The sequence below is a fragment of the Heteronotia binoei genome, chromosome 13 (assembly GCF_032191835.1).
Source record: "Heteronotia binoei isolate CCM8104 ecotype False Entrance Well chromosome 13, APGP_CSIRO_Hbin_v1, whole genome shotgun sequence".
Classification (NCBI taxonomy): domain Eukaryota; kingdom Metazoa; phylum Chordata; class Lepidosauria; order Squamata; family Gekkonidae; genus Heteronotia; species Heteronotia binoei.
In genome coordinates, this window is record NC_083235.1 from 60,201,643 (window position 1) to 60,209,930 (window position 8,288).

Genomic DNA, 8,288 nt, shown 5'->3' on the forward strand with positions numbered 1-8,288 from the left:
AAGAGTCTCAGAGCGGGTCACAATATCCTTTACCTTCCTCCCCCACAACAGACACCCTGTGAGGTGGGTGGGGCTGGAGAGGGCTCTCACAGCAGCTGCCCTTTCAAGGACAACCTCTGCCAGAGCTATGGCTGACCCAAGGCCATGCTAGCAGGTGCAAGTGGAGGAGTGGGGAATCAAACCTGGTTCCCCCAGGTAAGAGTCTGCACACTTAACCACTACACCAAACTGGCTCACTCTTTACTATTTCTTCATTCTGGCACGCAACGCAAGGCGGTCAACTAAGTGGGACACCAGGAGGGCCTCCCATTTCCTGCCTTTGAGGTTACGTTTGGCTCACTGGTGATGAGGAAACAGGGAAAGACTCAGAGAGAAGAAAGTATCATACTTGGAGGACTCCTAACAAGAAATTTGTCCAGTCTACTCCAGCTTGTGCCTCAGGCCCAGCCCTGTGGAAGCTTCTAGACTTATTTGAGGAGACCAGACCTGCTATCATGTGCTATCCATGTTCAGCTCCTTTTTTAAAAAAGAGCATTCAGTCCAGAGAAATGGAACCTTCAAAGGTTGAGGCAATTTGAGAAAATGTAGGGGGTGTGTGAGAGAGAGGGAAAGAAGGGAGGATGAGAAACAGATTCAGTGTCCCCTTATCGGTGCCAGCTACGCTCATGCTCGACCCCTGTCTTGACCCCAGAACGTTCTTTCTGGGATGTGAACACATAGCTCAGTATCTTCTACAGGCTGCTTTAATTTAAATATACACAGAACAGGAAACTGCTGTGCTTATTTGAATCTCAATTCATGCACTCATTGCGAAACGATCACTTTCACTGCACTTCACCCTTGACAATGTGTTTCACTCCCTCTCATATTTTTCACATGGGTCATGGAACAACTCTGTTCATAAGAATATATTAATACATGCATATAAATTTGGTGTGTACCTGCATATAGTTGCTGAGTGCATTTGTGGTCAACGTTGCCTGCACGCATTGCTGTTTATCACTGGTCCAATTTCTTGTTTGTCCATACATCTATTTAACCTGAATACCTGAGGGCAGCATTATATGTTTAAACTGCTGCAAGAAATGCTGGTGCTACATGTTCTGCAGAAAACAAGCTGAAATGAAGACAAAAAATGTGCCTGCACTGGGGACACATACACAAGTCTTGGAAATGTGTTTTCGTAGCAATTGTAATGGGCAGCATTGATCACAGACATTAGCGATAACTGTTTCCCCCAAAATCTGCAGTGCAGTCTCTCTTCCCAAGGCGGGCTCTTCCGATAGGAGCTGTTTCTCCCCAAATCCTCTGCTATTTTGGCTGCCCTTCTGCCTTCTCCAGGGCTCCCTCATCCCGGCTGCCTGACGTTTCTCAAAGAAGCGCCTTGTGTCTTCAGTGACCTTTGGAGGAGCGCAGAAACGCCGACTAAACTTTTGCAATCGAAGCGGGATGTGGCGGGAGGCGCCTGCGGGCTGCCTCGCTCGTTAGTCGAAGACTCTCATCCGCTTCCCTCTGTCCGTGGTGCTGAAACCCCCCCGAATCAATCTCTGCTTCGCCAAGCGCTGTAGCCGCCTCGCCGGGTCCAGGCAGGGTAGATCAGGCAGGTTCTCATTAAATAACGGCAGTCTTTACCCAATTTGAAGCTGAACCCCACAGCGAGGTCCCGCAGCGGCAGACAGAGCGGACCTTTCCAATCTGGGCTGGCAGCTCCTTGGTTTTGCGCCGTCCCTTCTGGCTCCTCCACACCCTTGGGAGAAGGCTCGATGTGCTTTAGTGGCTTCTGCTGATCTAATCTCCCCTATCAATATATGCACAGGAGTCATAATCTTCCCCTAGTCCTCAGCCCCCTCTGCAGAAGGAGGGCAGCAGGGCTCTCTTACCTTTTATTAAATTTCACTAGCAGGCAGAGAGGAAACACGGGTTAGAAGCAGGACGGCTGCCAAGTCGGGGCTTCTTGAGTCTCTGTGTGAAAAGTCTAAAAAGAAAGGACAACATAGCTCAAGTTAAAAATAAAGCATCTGTGCTCTGCTCCTGAGCATTTTGTGTATGTATGAAGAAGAAGAAGAAGAAGAAGAAGAAGAAGAAGAAGAAGAAGAAGACTGCAGATTTATACCCCGCCCTTCTCCTTGAATCAGAGACTCAGAGCAGCTTACAATCTCCTATATCTTCTCCCCCCACAACAGACACCCTGTGAGGTGGGTGGGGCTGAGAGAGCTCTCACAGCAGCTGCCCTTTCAAGGACAGAGGCTCAGAGCGGCCTACAATCTCCTTTACCTTCCTCCCCCACAACAGACACCCTGTGAGGTGGGTGGGGCTGAGAGAGCTCTCACAGCAGCTGCCCTTTCAAGGACAACTCCTACCAGAGCAATGGCTGACCCAAGGCCATCCCAGCAGCTGCAAGTGGAGGAGTGGGGAATCAAACCCGGTTCTCCCAGATAAGAGTCCGCACACTTAACCACTCTCACCAAACTGCACATTCTTGGGTCCTCAATTGTGGGTACCATTTTCTCTGAGTACTAAGGACTGTTGATATACTACCTCTCTGCTTTGGGAACTGCTTTAACATACTATCATGATGAAGAGCAGGTAATTTATACTGAATATTATTGAACTAGCCAGGGGTTAATGCATCAGAAAACTGAAAATAACCAGCCTCCATTTGGAAATCTCAAGTTTCCCCACCGGGAAGAGCTGACAGCAGCAGGACTGGTAAGGTTTGTTTTCCTCTCTGCAACTGTGAATATGTGCCCAGGAGACAGTGCTATTGGACAAGCTGAGAATAAGTTGGGATTCCTGCATTCTGATATCTCTAGTGAAGAATCCCAGTTGTGACCCTCCTGTTAACGAGAGTTACTGGGGTGAGATGCATTTGGATGTCACACTAAACCAGAGTTTATTCAAATCATATCATGCCTGCATTCACCCTGGATGGTTCAGCCCAGATACTTTGCCTAAAAAGTCCCAGAGTCCTGTATTCCCAGGGGCCAAACTATTCTCCAGACACACAAAAAAAACCAATAGTAGCCATGCTGTTTCAAATCAATAGGCCATCTAGCCCAGCATCCCATTTCATGTAGTGACCAACCCCATGTTCTGGAAAGACCTACAAGAAAGGTACAGAAGCCAAGGTCTCTCCTTACTGCTGCCCTCTCCCAGGAAAGGTGTTCTGATGTTTACTGCCTCTGACATAGAGATTCCATATAGGCATCATGGCTAGCTGCCACTGATGGACCTGTTCTCCATGAATTTGCTCAATTCCCTTCTAAATCCATCTAAATGGCCGTCACTAAATCCTCCCACACCAAGTTCCTAAAGCCAAACAATCATCCAGGAAACTGATAAGTGTTTTAATGCATAACCTGAACCCCGTCATGGGGGCCCAGACTTTACTAGCGCTCAGAACTTTTCACATAAGTTCAGCTTCATTGCAACTGTGTAGAATACCTCTATTTGCACCCTTTTGAAATTTTTCATTATAAGCACATCTATGCATAAACTAGTTATTTTTTTTAATAGACAACTGCTGGTATGAAGCTTGTAAGGTTGATGGAGTTCCATTCCATGTGGGGACAGCATAGAATTGTTTTGCAGACAAGACGCAGTCCAACAGATCCACAAGTGACTATTGCTTCCCTCAATATTCCCATTTTTCTTGTCCACTTCCCAAATTCTTGGGATATGTTGCTCTAGCTTAGGGACCTCGTGACCAGGGGAACAACAGTGATCTAGAGTGCCACAGTGGATGCTATTTTCTAATCAGGTGAGAAGATCTCACTCTCCAAAATGAAGAGGAAAATCCTTTTCCTCCAAGAACCGGAAATGTACCCCTCTCCCCCAAGCTTCTCTCTGCTCCCTTTGTGTGGCTAAGGAGATACCTGGCAGTGTTAAGACTACCCATAATTTTCTGTGCTTGAGAAAAGAATCAGCAGCAGTGTCTTTGACTGGCAGATCTTGAAATTATTGATAAATACTCATTGGCCACCAGAGTCTAGTAAATTGCCAGCCAAGCAACTCCAGAGGATTTCTCTCTTGCCAGCATCATTTTTCTTGATGACAAGATGTTCAGGTGGAGATGGGATGGGGTTTAGCTTTTGTGTAACTTTCCCTCCCTTTCTATGAATCATTTATTTTAAATGATTCCTGTTATAAGAAACAGCACATAACTTATATATGCAGAGACTTGAGGTTACACTTCAAGATGGAAGAGAACTTAGAACTAGTGCAGTCCCTAGGATATCAGGTTGAATCCAAGCATTTGCAGACTTTGCAGAGTGGTGCTCTCTCACTTCCCTCCTGCTAAAAGCTACTGAGGCCCTCCCCATTTTATTCCTGGAAGGTCAACTGACCATAAGAAACATCATCGGGGCAAGTGGGGATCTGCTGTGGAAGGAGAAATTGAGGGAAATCATGTCCCCTCTACTGCAAAAGGAAATGCCACCCACTGAAGGAACTGCATGGCTGGATACATGCCACCAATCCTAATTATAAGAGTCTTGTTGGTTGCAAAGCCCAGTTCAGTCATGAGATATCTGTGGGTGGCAAAAGCCACCATGCAGTCTCTGCTCTCATCTGCAAAATGGTAATAAATGACAGAACCTTTTGGTCATGGGAGATTTCAGTTACCTGGATATCTGTTGGAATTCCAACTATGTGGAAGTTTACTAGAAAACATCAGGATAGGGTACTTGGGATAAAAAAGAAAAACAATTTAGCATACCAGCTAGTCTAACTATGTCTGTCCTACATGGCTACAACCCCTTTGTCTAACAGTTCTTCTTCCCAAAGAGCATTTCATCTGGAAGGAGAGCAATTCAGCTTGCATACAAGATCAAAGCATTTCACACCTAACATCCTTTCTGACCAATGTTGTGTTTACATCTTTCGTGGGTAAAGGAGATTGAGCTCACAATTGTGTTTAGGTTACAATACATCACTTCCTCTATCAGGTAAACAAACAGTTAACTCTATAATGGCTAGAATGTGCATAGCTTGTATTCCAACAAAAGGGAAACATTCTTGACTTCAGTTAGGGCAGCAAGGAAAATCTCCTAGTGATATGCTGGCCTGCTCAGAAACTCCAACTGGTCCAGAATGCAGTGGCATAAATCCTGACAGCAATGTCACAGATAGCACATATACATCCAGTGCTGCACCAGTTACATTGGCTCCCAATGGAATACTGAATCAAATTCAAAGTCTCGGTGTTGGCCTATAAGGGCTTGAGCAATCATGGACTGATGTTTTTGTGGAACTGTCTCCTCCATTATGTCCACAGGACAGTAATCTGCTGGTGGTCCCCAGCCCTAAAAGCATTTGGCTAGGGCTAAGGCCTTCTTGGTCTTGGCCCCAGCCTGGTGGAACTCTCTGACAAACTCCATCAGGGCCCTGTGGGACCTTATGTAATCCCCCAGGGCCTTCATGGCAGATATGTTCTGTCAGGCTTTCCCACTTCTCCTACCAACATCAAGTCAGGAATGGATTTCCCACTTCCCCTACCAACATCAAGCTGACTAGTTCATCACTACACATATTTAGTTTAGGGAGAGTCATGAGTGATGATGGAGGGGAGCTGCCAGCCACGGAGCCGTCAGTTGCAGCAGAACCAGCAGCTGACAGCACAGCAGTCGGCTCCTCAGAAGAAACTGACAGTTAGCTCCTGCCGCCCTCATTCCCTGCAGTTGAGTGGCCACAAGCACAGAGCCCCTCCCCCAACTCACCCCCTTGGATGACTCGTCTTCAAGAGAGACTTTGCCAGGATTGGGCCAACAAGTGCCGAGAAGCACAGTCGAGAGCTAGGCGTTCTCTCAGCCCCGAGTTCTAACAGAAGCCTGGCCACTCACTAATTGGAAACAGTGGCAGCAAGCTATTTAGCCCCTGCTCTGGGCTGATCTCTCTGTGGAAGTAACTCATCTAATTTTTTGACGTGCATCCACCCCAGCTGGCTTTGAAACCCTATCCTTCAGCTCCTGACCTCCTGGCTATGAACAACTTGGCTATTGGTTGGTGTGTTTTGGGACATTGTTCTTCCTTGGTTCATATTCTGCTCTGTTGGCTCTGACCTTGGACTGGCTTCAGGCTTCAGTGCTTTGGAGTGGCCCTGGGGGTTCTCCCTCTGCTCTTCAGCTCATATCCTGTCTGGGACTGAGTCTTGTTCTCTGCCTGTACCCTAGGGCATGACAAGGATCCTCAAATTCTGATGCTTTGAATAAGCCTGCACCTACCTCTGGTATTTCAAGGAGATCTCCCATCCATTGCCTTGTCAGAGTCTACCCTGCTTAGCTTCTGAGATCTGATGAGATCAGGCTTGCCTGGGGTATCCAGGTCAAAGCCAACATGCATTTCTTGATGTCTGAATTCCCCTGTTGCAAACTCAAGCCAGTTGGGAAGTGTGAACCATCCCATCCATTTCTGCTCCCCTGAGAGCCAGTTTGGTGTAATGGTTAAGTGTGCAGACTCTAATCTGGAAGAACCCACTCCTCCACATGCATCTGCCGAGTGATCTTGGGTCAGTTACAGTTCTTGAAAGAGCAGTTCTCAAAAGAGCTCTCTCAGCCCCACCTACCTCACAAGGTGTCTTGGGGGGAGGGGCAGAGAAAGGAGATTGTAAGCTGCTCTGAGATTCCAAGTAAAGGGCAGGGTATAAATCCAATCTCCTCTCCTTAATCAGGTAGTGTTGTACACATGCGTGTATATTTGCTCCTGGGTTGCCAATCACTGCCTGTACGTTTCTACACCCAACACTCTGTCAGGATCAGGAGCCTCCAGGAGAGATTCTCCCCAATCCCTCTTGTTTCTTGGGGTTGGGAAGCTGTGGGGACAGCCCCTCGTTTGGCTCCCATATCAGCAGGAAGCCTGGGGAGGCTGGCAACCCTACTCCCCATCCCATTCACCCCCCCATGCAAACTGTGTTAGTAGAAAAAGGGTTGCTGATTGACATAAGAGTAAATGTACTAAAATCAGTGGGGCTACTCTCATGTAAATCTGCATGGTGCTTATGCTCCTCCCACATGTATTCCAAGGAAACAAGGCAAAGCGAAGGTGGCTGTGGGGGGGTTGCAGTGCTTACAGAGGGATTACAGAGCTGTCAGAAAGGAGCCAGAACTTTAGACACACACTTATACACACATGTGAAAGACAAACAACAACAACTGGATGGCCTCAGACTGCCCACTCCATGGTTACTGTGCAGCAATAATCTGAACTGTCAACCACAGAGTAAGCACATAGTAAGGCAGGTTAAAGGTGGCATGTTTGGATATTTATGTTATTCGATTTTTAGCCCGCCCTTCCCGTAGAACAGGCTCAGGGCGGGTTACATCCTAAAAACAATCAACAGTAAAAAACAATAAAAGACCAATTTAAAATATATAAAATCTAGAACTACAGAGTGACAATAGAGACTAAAACGGCAGGTTCTGCCTCACGGATGTGACCTATTGTCCAGGTCCAGGTCCAGCAGATCTTGTAGTGTTGGGATGGAATGAAGGGGGGAGGCCAGTAACAAGTGACGTCCACTGCCTCAGCTGAAAGCCTGGTGAAAGAGCTCTGTTTTACAGACCCTGTGGAATTGGAGCAGATCCTGCAGGACCCGGATCTCCAGGGGGAGCCCATTCCACCAGGCAGGGGCCAGGGTTGAAAAGGCCCTGGCCCTCATTGAGGCTAGATGGACATCTCTGGGGCTGGGTATTACCAAAAGTTGTTGGGTCGCTGATCGTAAAGACATATGGGGCTCATACAGGGAGAGGCGGTCCCAAAGTTATGCTGGCCCCTGGCTGTATAGGGCTTTAAAGGTAAGTACCAACACCTTGAACTGGATCTGGTACTCCATATTGGACATATGAAGCTGCCTTATACTGAATCAGACCCTTGGTCCATCAAAGTCAGTATTGTCAACTCAGACTGGCAGCGGCTCTCAAGCTGAGGTTTTTCACACCTATTTGCCTGGACCCTTTTTTGGAGATGCCAGGGATTGAACCTGGGACCTTCTGCTTTCCAAGCAGATGCTCTACCACTGAGCCACCATCCCTCCCCAGTACTCAATAGGTAGCCAGTGCAGTTCACGCAGCACAAGATGGATCCGTGCCTGTACAGGTGATGATGTCAACATCTGTGCAGTCGCATTCTGATCAGCTGGAGTTTCTGGAGGAGAGTCAAGGGCAGTCCCACGTAGAGAGAGTTACAATAATCTAGCCTGGAAACAAACATGGGTCACTGTGGCCAGATCGTGGGGGGTGAGATATGGGACCAACGGTCTGACCTGCCTCAGATGGAAAAAGGCCGATCTGGCA

General features: G+C 47.5%; 1 non-coding gene across 1 annotated transcript; it reads right to left on the reverse strand.

Annotated features, from left to right (window-relative positions):
* Window positions 1-7,954: 7,954 nt before the first annotated feature.
* Window positions 7,955-8,029, reverse strand: TRNAS-GGA (transfer RNA serine (anticodon GGA)). The gene has a single exon. It is a non-coding gene; the product is annotated as a tRNA-Ser (tRNA).
* Window positions 8,030-8,288: the final 259 nt, after the last annotated feature.